Source organism: Mesoplodon densirostris, chromosome 2 (assembly GCF_025265405.1).
Source record: "Mesoplodon densirostris isolate mMesDen1 chromosome 2, mMesDen1 primary haplotype, whole genome shotgun sequence".
In the NCBI taxonomy this organism is placed as follows: Eukaryota; Metazoa; Chordata; class Mammalia; order Artiodactyla; family Ziphiidae; genus Mesoplodon; species Mesoplodon densirostris.
Genome location: NC_082662.1, coordinates 91,530,779 through 91,544,181, shown reverse-complemented (window position 1 = coordinate 91,544,181; position 13,403 = coordinate 91,530,779).

The window sequence follows — 13,403 nt, the reverse complement described above, 5'->3', positions numbered from 1 at the left end:
CATTCAAGTTTTATTCTCTTTATACGCTCTTAATGTACACATTAGCACAATTTCTGAAACATATTCTCTAAACAAGGTGTAATCTAATTCCATCTTGTGTAATCTAATTCAGAAGAAGTTCCTAATTCTGATAAATTTTTCTTGTATGGACAGCCTCTAACAGACTTTGCCAAATAGAAATTTATGCTATCAATTCAGCTTTTAAGTGACATTAAGACTTTTAACCTGTATATGAATGCCAAATTCCTTGCCCCACCCCCTTTTAAAGAACATTTAAGTTTACTCTCTTAGCAAATTTTAATTATACAATACAGTGTTATCAACTATAGTCGCCATGTTATATATTGGATCCTCAGATGTTATTATCTTATAGCTGAAAGTTTGCAACCTTTTACAACCTCTCCCTATTTCCTGCCATCCCCAGACCCTGGAAACCACTTTTCTACTCTGTTTCTATGAGTATAACTTTTTAAAAGATTATACATAAATGATACCATGTAGTATCTGTCTGTCTCCATCTGACTTATTTCATGTAGCCTAATGCCCTCAAAGTCCATCAATGTTGTCACAAATGGCAGGATTTCCTTCTTTCTCATGCCTCAATAATATTCCATTGTGTGGAATATATTCATATACATGCACACACATACACTGCATCTTCTTTATCCATTCATCTGTTGATGGATACTTAGGTTGTTTCCATATCTTGGCTATTATGAATGATGTTACAATAAACACAGGAGAGCAAATATCTCTTCAATATTCTGTTTTCATTTCCTTCAGACCATGGTCCTTTCCTGGTATGATTAAAAAAGACAGATGAATACAAATTCTAGATTATCAATATAATTTAGGTTTTGCACAAGCTTCATTTCTGGTGGCCAGACGTTTTAATTTTAGATGGTCTAAGACTATTGGCTAGAGAATGTGGCTGGCCTTTGTCCCCAGTTTCTGTGAGGTAGCCTCTAAATCCTTGGGATTTTGCCAGTGATTGGAGTGGCTTTGTTATTCATGGTGGCTTCTAGAGTTTATACTAATGAGATGACTCAGGATGGGAGAGAGACATGTTAGAAAGAGCAATCATGTGATTAGAAAACTGGGACCTTGAGTCATATAATATCAGCACAACCTCTGGGAAGGGGGGGGATGGAGACTGAGTTCAACCTTATAGCCAACGATTTATTCAATCATGCTCACATAATGAAACCCCAGTAAAAATTCTGGACACTGAAGCTCAGATGCACTACCCTGTTTAGTGATACACTAAGCATTGTCACACATCAATGTAAGGTGGGTAGCTAACTCCATGGGGAAAGGACACGGAAACTTCACACTTTGGGCCCTCCCAGACATCACCTTATGAGTCTCTTCTTTTGGCTGGTTCTGGTTTGAATCTTCTTTGCTATAATAAAACTATAATTTACATTTAGTGCCTTCCTGAATTCTGTGAATTTTTCTAGTGAATAATCAAACATGAGGGGGTCATGGGAAACTCCCAAATTTGTAATCAGTTGGTCAGAAGCGAGGGTAGCTGTGGGAGTTCACGAGCTTGCAGCTGGTGAATGAAATGAGGGCAGTCTTGTGGAAGATTGTGCCCTTAACCTATGAAATTTGGCCTAACTATTGGTAGAGTCAGAATTGCATTGCAAAGGCTCTACCATATTTACTGCCACTTGTATTCCTGAGCTACTTTCCCTTATCTCTAAGTTCTTTGGTTCAGAGTGGAACTGTGACCATTTTTAAAGAGTAAACTTGTTATGCATTACATAATTTTTTTAAAAAGAACTGCAATTATAGATAGCAGTGATTATTTCTGAAGTAAATCAGACATCAGACATTTTTATCCAACAAGATTTTATTAAGTATATTCCATAGGTACATTCTAGTTAGCAGGATACAAAGATAATACATGATTCCTGCTGCTAGGGAGTGTAGGAAAGACTCAGACAACCCATTACAGTAGAATTAATCAGTGTGATAAAAGAAACATGAATAGGAAACATGGCAATGCCAAATGAGTAGGTGAGAAAGAAAAGCAGAGGCCTGGAAGAAGTGCTGTTAGGATTGAAGTTTGAGAGCTGGGCAGGGAATGGCCAGAAGGAAGGGTAAAAAGGGGAAAGAGGACAGCGTGGAAGGTGGAGAGTGGAGTGCCCTCTGGGACCGGATACAAAGTTGAACTGCACATAGCAGAGGTAAGAGTTGCAGCTAGAGAGAAACACTGGGCCCAGAACATAAAATGTCTTATACTACTATGCTAAGAAGTTTGGAGTTTATCTTAAATGTAATGGGGAAGCACTGAAGGATTTCAAGAAGGGGAATAAAATAATAAAAGATGTGTTTCAGGAAAAAAAAATTGAAGCAGTGTTATAAATAGAATAAATATCAGATGAGATTGGAGTCAGTCTTAAGAAGTGATGAGGTAATTCTGGCCAAAAACAGTAGGCTTTGGAATTAGAATAGAAAGATGGAATTAGAATCAAGAGACATTTAGCCTCGTTTGATTTTGAGGGGGTAAGCACTTAGGGAGGCATCAGGGTTTTGTCTGGATGGTGCTTCTCTTCATTAAAGGGAATCCAGGAAGAAAAGCATCCATGGTGGGAAGAGTAGGGTTCAGTTCTGTACATACTGAGATACTGTGAAACAAGTAAGTATAGCAGATATATGGCTGAATATATGAGATGGCAGCTCAGGAAGGCTACTGTAAGTGAAAATACAACCACTGTTAAAGGTTATAACTTTAACGATGATTTTGGAACTACAGGATTGAATCAGATCATCAAATTGGAGTCTGTAGAGCAAGGAAAGAATAAGACCAAGAAAAGAATCCCAAGAACTCCAACATTTGAGGAGTAGATGGAATCAGAACATAGAAATTGAAGTGAAATGGTGTCACAAACCAAGGAAGGATCAACAGAGCTACAGAGATCCAGCAGCAGAAGGTAATGCAGGTCATTAAAGAACATGGTTTCATTGTAGAAGGGATGAAAATCAGATTAAATGGATTAAGAAAATAGCAGGAATGAGGAATTTGAGATGACGTCTGGCTATTTTTTCAAAACATGGTGTGTGAAGGGAAGAAGTATTGGATAATAGCTAGATGGGGCAACAATTAGAGGAAGGTTGTTCTGATTATTTTTAAGATGGGTACACTCTAATATGCTGAAGGGAAAAAGCCAGCAGTGAAATTAGGAAAGAGCATGGTGGATGAAGCAAGGGCTCTGTGAATGTGGGAGAAGAGATTAAGAGAAGGGGTAGAGGGATATATGTTCAACAAACAATATGAGGAATACTGTACTGAGTAGGAAAAAAAACCCACAATGGTAGGGATGGCACTACAAAGAGAAAACTTAAGTTACAACTCGAACTACTTACAAGGACAGGAAATTCACTAACAATTGCTCCTATTGAGCCTGCTAATCTTTGAAAATGATACAAAATAGGCAACAATTTATATACATTCTCTACAGAGGAATGCCATGCATAATATCAGGCTCAAAGAATAAGAATTATGTCCGTGCCATGTTTCCTTTTCCTGAGGAAGCCAGGAATTAACTATTTTTTAATTAATTAATTAACTAATTAATTAATTAATTTTTTGGCTGTGTTGGGTCTTTGTTGTTGCGCACAGGCTTTCTCTAGCTGCAGTGAGCTGGGGCTACTCTTCACTGTGGTGCGTGGGCTTCTCATTGTGGTGGCTTCTCTTGCTGTGGATCACAGGCTCTATGTGCGCAGCTTCAGTAGGTGTGGCTCAGAGTCTGTAGAGTCCAGGCTCAGTAGTTGTGGTGCATGGGCTTAGTTGCTCCGCGGCATGTGGGATCTTCCCGGACCAGGGCTTGAACCCGTGTCCCCTGCATTGGCAGGCGGATTCTTAACCACTGTGCCACCAGGGAAGCCCAGGAATTAACTATTGAAATAGATACATAAGTGGATATTCTGTTTCTGCTGAGTATGCAGAATGCATGGCCATATTGTTGAGGTGTATTTACAACACTTTAAACTAGTATTCATTTTTCTATGAAAAGATTCAGAAAAATAGCCCACAAAAACTAACTGAACTCATCCTATAACTGAAATTTTTCAAAAGGACTTTGGCAGTTTTCATGCAAAAAACAACAACAAAACACTCTGAAATGATGGTGGTACTTAGCTGTCTGGAATCCTCAAAAGGTGAGCCACTCATTTCTGCATACCAACCCCTCAGGGCAAGTGATTCAAATTTATGTCCACGAAACAGGCTTCAGACTGGGAACTTATAAAAATGGGGCTCTCAAGAATCCCATTATGCCTGTATACTGTGTGGAAGATTGATATTTCCTTATGTCTTCCCGGAATCTAGGTAATAATACTGACTTTCCTGTATGGATTGTATGGTCATCAAGTAACCTTCAAGATGGTATCCGAAAAAAGGAATGTCCATATTAGGAATATACATCCCCTACCTCTCCGCAAACACTAACAAAGTTGACAAAATGACACCTATATTTTTGTATGTCTGAAACAGATAAATGTGGTTAGTTTTAGTCCACTGCTAAGAAACTGGTATTCTGGGTAACCTGGAAAATCCAGTTAATATGTTTGCAAGGCTGAAGTTCATCTGCAGCTAGCTGGGCTCCCTGGACAACACCCACCAACACAGTCTCCCCGAAATGGTGACATAAATAAACTCTGCTTATCCGGTGACCAGTCAAGCATCCAGAAAGAGTTTCCTTGTGTTACCTAGATATTATAAAAGGAACAGAATTAGACCAAGCTATTAGAGCAGTATCCAGTTTAATTAATCCCTTCTTCCCTCTGTTCTCCCACTGTACACTGCCTGTGCCTTTATTATAGCATGTGTATCACTGCCTATTATCACGTTATCACTATGGAACATAGCTATTTATGCTGTTTTTCCCACCTGAATATAATTTCTAGAGGGCATAGATAGTAACTTATGCTTTTCTTTTTCCCTAAGAATACAGGACACATAGCCTTACACACAACAGATACTCAATAAATATTTGCTGTATTGAACCAGGCACAATTAAGGTCAATTAGGTATTTAGGGCTTCAAATTAGTTGTGAAAGGAATTAAGCTAAATCTCTGCATGTGATGGACACTCATGAATGTGCAAGAATCTGTCAAAAATGTGATCCTCCAGAAATGAGTAAGTTTAGCTCTTGGGGGCTTTTGGGAAAAAAGGCATAAAGTATTCCAAATAATTTGCTGAAATGAGTAATAATCTCAACTCTCACTATGCCTATTTATTCCTGTGTCCAGCTGGTTACAAGTGGGGAAAAAAAATCCCACAGCTCATTCTGGTTTTGTTGAATTTCACAAAATACTGGATTTCATATTTAAAATAATCAAATGTCATGACAGCCTTAGAAAGATTAAACAAAGGTTTTTTAAGGATACGTTTCTTTGTGGTTTTAACCATTACTAAAGTGAATGCAGAGTACTGTTAACTTAGATCTGAATTTATTTTTATTCTCCTGACATCTGACATAAACTTCTAAACGTAAGAAACAGGTTCCAATTTGCATCAACAACAGATTTTAATCAATCCCTGTCCTCCCCTCCCCCATTTATGTTCATGGTCATCCACGTTGATTTATATAATCAGTGCATCTCAACTTATTTTGCCATTGAGTAGACTCAAGATTGATTATCACCTCATGCACAAATCACTACAAGAGTTTACCAAATCACTTCCCTGCTTCTAGCCTCTCCCGTCTCAGTTCCATTAAGCATATCTACTTGATGGCTCTTGTTAAGCGGCAGTCTCACCAAGACACTCTACAAATATTCATTGAGCACCTATTATGAGCAAAGCACTGATATAGGTGTTATAGAGAAGATAAAGACAAGTAAAACACTGTGCTTGCCCTTCAAATCTACAGTCTAACTAGAGAAGTAACATGCAACAGTAATAAAACATTAAAGGAAATCAGAAGAGGAAGAAAGGAAAAATTGCAGCTCCAGTGAGATACTATAGATGAGCGGCTTCTAAACTACAATTTAAAGGATGAGATTCCTATGGGATAAAGTAGAGAGGGAGTGTTCCAGGCGGATGCAACAGCAATGAGCAATGAGTGGCTGTGAAAGTTGAGGCAAGTTAACCAGAAGCAATATACAAAGCAGATGAGATCAAATAATTAAAGACTACAAACACTGGGCAGGAATCTCAGCACATGCTATCTAATGAAGACCACTCTTTAAAAGTGCTATTCTATCTAGTACATAATGATATGGCATATAATATTACTTTAAAACAAAAACAAACAAAGAAATCAAGTAATGCAAGATCCAGGGTACCTACCCAGGCAGGGGCATAGCAGGTGAACAATAGTTTAAGAAATAGAAAACTGGTCACTGGGCCACCATGTGCAGTTGTACAGTTGTATGTAGTCTATGTGAATGGCACTTTCTAAAGTTGTTCAGTGCACGACCTGTTCAAAAGTACTCAGTAACCCTGATGGTTTCATACAGGTGAGTAATTAACTTTGCAGGGGTCTAGCTTTGCAAAAGGGAACTCATTCATGTAGAGATGGGTCAGAGGGCAAGAAATTAAGTCTCTCAGAAGACTGAAATCAGTTGTACAGTTCAAAGTCTTGAAACAACAAGATAGAGATGCAGGTTCTTATACCTTAGGAACAAGGTATAAGCAATGTATCAAGATAGTATGACTCTGAGTGTAATTTCTATGTAAGAATTCTTATAGCTTCTTTAAGAAAAGGATTGGCCCCAGAGTCTCACACCACAATGCCCCCAAACACCCCCAACTTACTGATGGACTTTAATTGCCATAGAACAAAGTTATTAGGAAGGAAAATATGTCATCACATCATTATTTAAGAAAAAAATGTTTAAGCCTTTATTTATTTTTATGGTTATTAATACCATGTTTGCTTCCTTTCATTACAAATAATATTTCAGCTAAGTTATAATTTTTTAAAACTTTGAGCTTTAGCCTAGAAATCTGTATGTTTTTGGAGTACAAATATATTAATGGCACATTCACTTTTTGGGTGGGGGGAGGGGAGAGAACGGTCCTAAAGTGCAGTTTTACTTGGACACATAGAAACTGTGTAAAATCGGGCTTCCCTGGTGGCACAGTGGTTAAGAATCTGCCCACCAGTGAAGGGGACACGGGTTCGAGCCCTGGTCCACGAAGATCCCACATGCTACGGAGCAACTAAGCCCGTGTACCACAACTACTGAGCCTGCACTCTAGAGCCTGTGAGCCACAACTATTGGGCCTGAGTGCCACAACTACTGAAGCCCACGCGCCTAGAGCCTGTGCTCCCCAACAAGAGAAGCCACCACAATGAGAAGTCCGTGCACTGCAACGAAGAGTAGCCCCTGCTCGACACAACTAGAGAAAGCCCACGCGCAGCAACAAAGACCCAATGCGGCCAAAAATAAAATAATAAATTAATTAATTTTTTAAAAAAGAAATTTTTTAAAACCAACTGGCCAGAGAAAATCTTTGTTTAGTAATAATATCAGCTAATGTTAATTGTTTACAACATTGCAGGCCTTTCATATACACTTTACATACATGATCACATTTAATCCTCACAAGAAACCTAAAGGTAGTAATATTTATAATGGCAGCTAAGAACTGAATGATTACTAAGTACAAGACACTGTTCAGAGCAATTTACATTTAGTATTACCTCACTTAATCCACAAGACAGTTCAATGAGATAAGTACCTTTATTATCTTCATTTTACACATAATATATCTGAGGATTCAGGAAATTTCCTAAGGACAAATTGCTAGTATGAAGAGCCAGAATTCAAGTCTAGTAGTCTCACTTCAAAGCCCAAGCTCTTTCTTACTCACAGCTTTCTACTGCTTCTACAACTGGTATTCATGGAGTAAATAATATCTTTGATACTACTGTTAAAATTTCATCAAGTGCATATTATTTAATGAATGTCCAAAGAGGAGCAACAACCAGAAGCAAAGATAAGATTAAAATAGATCTTATTTGAGTCTGGATCCCAATAAGCCATTATTTTCAGAAAATTTAATGGGCTTTGATAGTGAGGTGATGAAAATTGCTGAAAAGAAACAATGATACTCAGCTACAGCAGAAAACTACTGTAAAACAAGCAAAAAACCAAATAAAATAAAGTAAAACACAAGGAAATAAGGTTAGGGTGAATCATATCCCATGCCTGCCTAGGATCTAGAAAATGCAAACCAAATCTATTCCAAGAAAATTAATTTTGTGGAAATTCTGCAACTTGATAAAGACAGGGGTTTAATTTTGGTTTAAAAAGTTTCTAGATTTATCATAGAAAAAAACACACTAAGTATCATACGTGACCATATTATTAAATCTGAATAACTCAATGTCTACACAGTTTATTAGTGTACACATTTAATAACAACTTATACGGTTTTAAAAAATTTATATTCTGGTTATGCTAATTTCCAGGCTTAAGGAATTGCTGCATTGCTCACTGTTTTATATCAGAATCTGTTAAAGGAGGGAAGGTAGGAAAAGAGTACAATGACAAAGAAACTTACTGGAGTTTAGAACCATGAAATGAAGCAAAGGCCCACAGGTGCAGAGCTCAGGTTGATTCCTGGTCTAGTATTCTTTCCATTCTAACCTGCTTATTCTACAGAAGGAAGTTTCTGAATCCTAGAGTGTGTCTTAGAAATCATCTAGCTAAAAACATCAACTTCACTGAGAGCAAAACCAGTCCAAACTCACGTTGTGACTGGCAACAGAGCCAGAGTGAATGGGCATCCTGACCACCGGTATTCTCTCTGGGAATAACTATATTCTTTAGGCACACACAGTCATTGGTGCACACATATTCCCACTGAAAAAAGTATCTTAGTTTACTTTTTTTGTGTGTGTGTGTGGTACGCGGGCCTCTCATTGTTGTGGCCTCTCCCGTTGCAGAGCACAGGCTCCGGACACACAGGCTCAGCGGCCATGGCCCACGAGCCCACTGGCCCAGACACTCCACGGCATGTGGGATCTTCCCGGACCGGGGCACGAATCCGTGTCCCCTGCATCGGCAGGTGGACTCTCAACCACTGCGCCACCAGGGAAGCCCCAAAAGTATCTTAGTTTATAATTGGTTTACTTACTTACAAGTACAGATTCACCACTTAAATAACATTGTGATGGGAGAAATAAATACTTATGCTTTAAAAAAACAAGTAAATTTATTGTACACAAATTTACACAATGTTATGTGTCAACTATACCTCAATGAGCTAGAAGAAATATTGCTTAAGTATAGCAAGGAGATTTAAAAAATGACAGTGTTTGTTATCTTTAAAAATAAATAAACTTGCTTTGAAATGTTTTCAATTAACACTGTCTTTAAAAATACTTTCATCCAAGGTGAATTCCACACCGAGTCTTCAAGGGTAGGTAGGAGTTAGCCAGGTGAGGGAGAGAGGAAGTGGGAATCTCAGGGGAGGACAAGAGAGGAAGCTGTTCCAGGCAAGTGTTCAACATAAACCAATGACAGCAAAGAAAGAAACAATATAGTGTGCATGGAGGACTTCTTACGAAGTTTGGTATCACTAGATACTAATGTTCAGCACAAGAGATGAGGCTGGGAAATTTACTATTTAAAAGCTGAAACTGAAATATATAAACTATAAAGGGGATCTATTTTGATTTGTAATAGAATGTTCCTCCTTTCTCTTTCAAGATGACATTTTCTATTTTTTCATTAGCAAACTATATTTACCTACTTCAGTTTTTTAATCAGCTTTTTACTGAAGTATAATTTACATACAGTAAAACTGATCAATTTTCAGTATACAATTCAATGAGTTTTGACAAATATACAACCACCACCACAATCAAGATATAGAGTATTTTCATCACTTCAAAAAGTTCCCTCAGGGCTCTTGCAGTCAATCCTTTCTCCCATCTTTGGCCCCTGGCCACACCACTGATCTTTCTGCCACTAACCTTTTGCCTCTTATAGAATTTTATATAAATGGAATCATATAGTAAACAAAAAATCACTTTTATCCAATACAAAAATTGATATTGTTTTAATATTAAAGAATAAACAGGGACTTGCCTGGTAGTACACTGGTTAAGAATCCACCTGCCAATGCAGGGGACACAGGTTCGATCCCTGGTCCGGGAAGATCCCACATGCCATGGAGCAACTAAGCCCATGTGCCACAACTACTGAGCCTGTGCTCTAGAGCCCATGAGCCACAACTACTGAGCCCATGTGCCACATCTACTGAAGCCTGCACACCTAGAGCCCGTGCTCCACAACAAGAGAAGCCACCTCAATGAGAAGCCCGTGCACCACAATGAAGAGTAGCCCCTGCTCGCTGCAACTAGAGAAAGCCTGTGTGCAACAGTGAAGACCCAATGCAGCCAAAAATAAATAAATTTATTTTAAAATATTAAAGAATAAAGAAATTAAAGAATGACTCAAGAAAAAATTACATATGAGGTGATAAACATCTTAATTATCAAGGAACTGCATACTAAAACCACAATGAGATAAAAATACACACTCACCAAAATTCAAAGGACTCACCATACCAAGTATTGGCAAGGAAGTGGGGGAACAGGAACTCTCATCTCTTTTTGGTGAGAATGTAAATTGTACAAACACTTTGGAAAACTGTTTGGCACCATCTACTGAAGTAAAAACACATGCATCCTATAACCTAGCAATTCCAATTCCTGGGTATACACCAAGAGAAATGAGTGCTTATGTCCAACAAATGTCAGATACAATGCTCAGAGCAGACTTATCAAACTGTACACTTAAGATTTTGTGGACTTTGCTGTATGTAAGCTACATCCCATCTCCAAGGTACTCTTTTACTTATCCATGTTGAGATTCTGAGATTCATCCATGTTGTTTTATGTAGCAGTAGTTCATTTTTTTCATTGCTGTATAGTATTGTATTGTATGAATGTACCACAATTATTTTTTTAATTGTTGTTGAGTATCTAAAATTTTTAAAAATTGTTTCAAACCCAAGTGAACATCTTCTCTGCTCATCAGTAGATTTTGTTTACTATAATACTAAGAAACAAAGCCCATCTGCATGCTAGCCATCTTCTATTTTAAGTATTAACATATTGCCAAGCAACATGTATTTGGTGCCAATCAAGTTTACAGTGCTAAACTCAATTAAATGATAGAAACAAAGTTTTTCTCAGAAAGAGTACCTCGGGGTATAATAATAATGTTTGCTTAAGATGACCCTTTGTGAATCAATAAAATAGTCCATCTAGAGGACTGGTCTATAATGAACTATGTAATGATTTCAGAGAACTATTGTGAATGAGGAAAAGAATGAGAACCAATCTAGGTGGGAGATAAGGGCTGATTCTCATAATCTGATGGACACTGTAAATTACTATAAAATTAATTTCAAACTCCATATCTGCCAGTGTTGATTGAATCTTTACTAATTGCCTGACACTATGCTAAGTCCTTAATATGTATTCTTTCATTTATCCTCACAATAATCCTATGAGGGATGGTATTATTATCACTATTTTCACAGATGAGAAAACTGAGGTTTAGAAAGGAAATGAACTACTGAAACCATATACAAGCCCCTGTGTCCCTGTCCTTTGAAGTAAAAGGCTTTTGCTTTAGTTTCCCAGGCCTCCCTTGAGTCTCAAAAGGATGACTCAAGAGTTATTGATTAGGAAATGTGAAGATGTAGAGACAAATAGCCATTGGGCTGGGAAACTGGTAACAGTTTAGACTATAAATCTGCCACATGGCAGAATCACTGAACTCCCAGTTCCCTGAAAGATATAAAGGCCTGACACACATTCCTAAGTTGTTTTTAGAGGAAGCAGACCACCATCAGATGAAAATACACTGACCACACGCACATAGACCCTAGACCCATTGAAACCCAAAGGTTGATGATGCTTGAAACTTTACCTTGATGCCAACAAATCTGAGAACTATGCATGAGCTGATCATGTACCTTGCAGTCTCCTCCCTCACAGTGCCTTTAAACCCCTTTCTTGAAAGCCATTGGGGAGTTTGGGTCTTTTGAGCATGAGCTGCCTGTTCTCCTTGCTTGGCACCCTGAAATAAATGCGGCACTTCCCATCACCACAACTCATTGTCAGTAGATTGGCTTTATTGTGCACAGGTAAGCAGACCCAAGTTTGGTTCAGTAACACTACTGAACAGAAAACACCTAAACTTAAACCAAGGTCTGAATGACATGAAAACCTGAGTTCTTAATAATTATGCAAACTTCTCTCTGCACAGTTCTTCCCTTATGAATAAAAAATGTATTTATAATATATTACCATACGTAGATATGCACTCATTCATTCAACATACATCTATTGAGCATATGTGCCAAACACTGTTCTAGGTATTTCCTTCACATTAGTAAATCAAATGGAACAACAAATCCCTGCCCTTGTGGTGCTTATATTCTAGGACAACATGGAGAATAAACGTAATAAGTAAGTAAATTATACAGTTATGTTAGAAGATGAACATGTGCTCTGGGGTAAAGAGCAGATGAAGTGATTGGAAGTGTCAGTTTTATACAGATTAGGCCTCACTGAGGAGGTAAATTTTGGGCAAAGACTTCAAGGAAGCGGAGCCAGAGCCACACAGATATCTGGGGTGGGGGAGGGGGTGCGGGTAGGGAGAATAGCAAGAAGTGAGGTCAGAGAAATACAAGAGTAGTAGAGTGAGGGTGTGTGTGTGGGTTGATAGACTACTTTTAAGAACTTTGGCTTTTGAGTGAAGGGGAACCACCCTCCTTCTCCCACCAGATCTTAGCTAATTGAGATATGTTTCCCTAAATAAATCTTAAAAGGGCAGGATGTAGTTTTTTAAGCATAGAAAGAGTGAAATTATGTACCCCTGATTCTACTTTTTTAGCAATATTCTTTGGAGGAAGGAATTGCCAAGTATAAAAATGGGTTAGAAATGAAGAAAAAAAGTTTACACACACAAGGAAACATCTTGGGGAGTTACTTTACACAAAAATATAGGGCTGTAAGTGATTTTCTTACAATCAGTCCACATGGTTACTCTCTCAATCTATTAAGCTAGGGTTAAAAATAACAGTAAAAATTCCATATTTTTCACAGAAAATCACTATGGATATGGAGTTTTTTTTAAAAAAATATTATTGTGCATTTTACATGATCACATCATGTAAAATGTGTAGATGAGCAAGATCACTAAATAAACAATTACCTTTTTCCCCCTGAGTAAGCAAATGCACAATAATGTAACTTCAGAACTTTTCTTGATCTTAGTAAATATAACTCTGTCTTCTGAAGCAATGCTAACTTTAATTATAACTTATTTGTGAATTGTTAGAAAATAATGACAATCAATTCAGGGTTTCTAAGCTCTACGAATATTAATCAAAATTTCCTCTAACAAAGAGGCAATC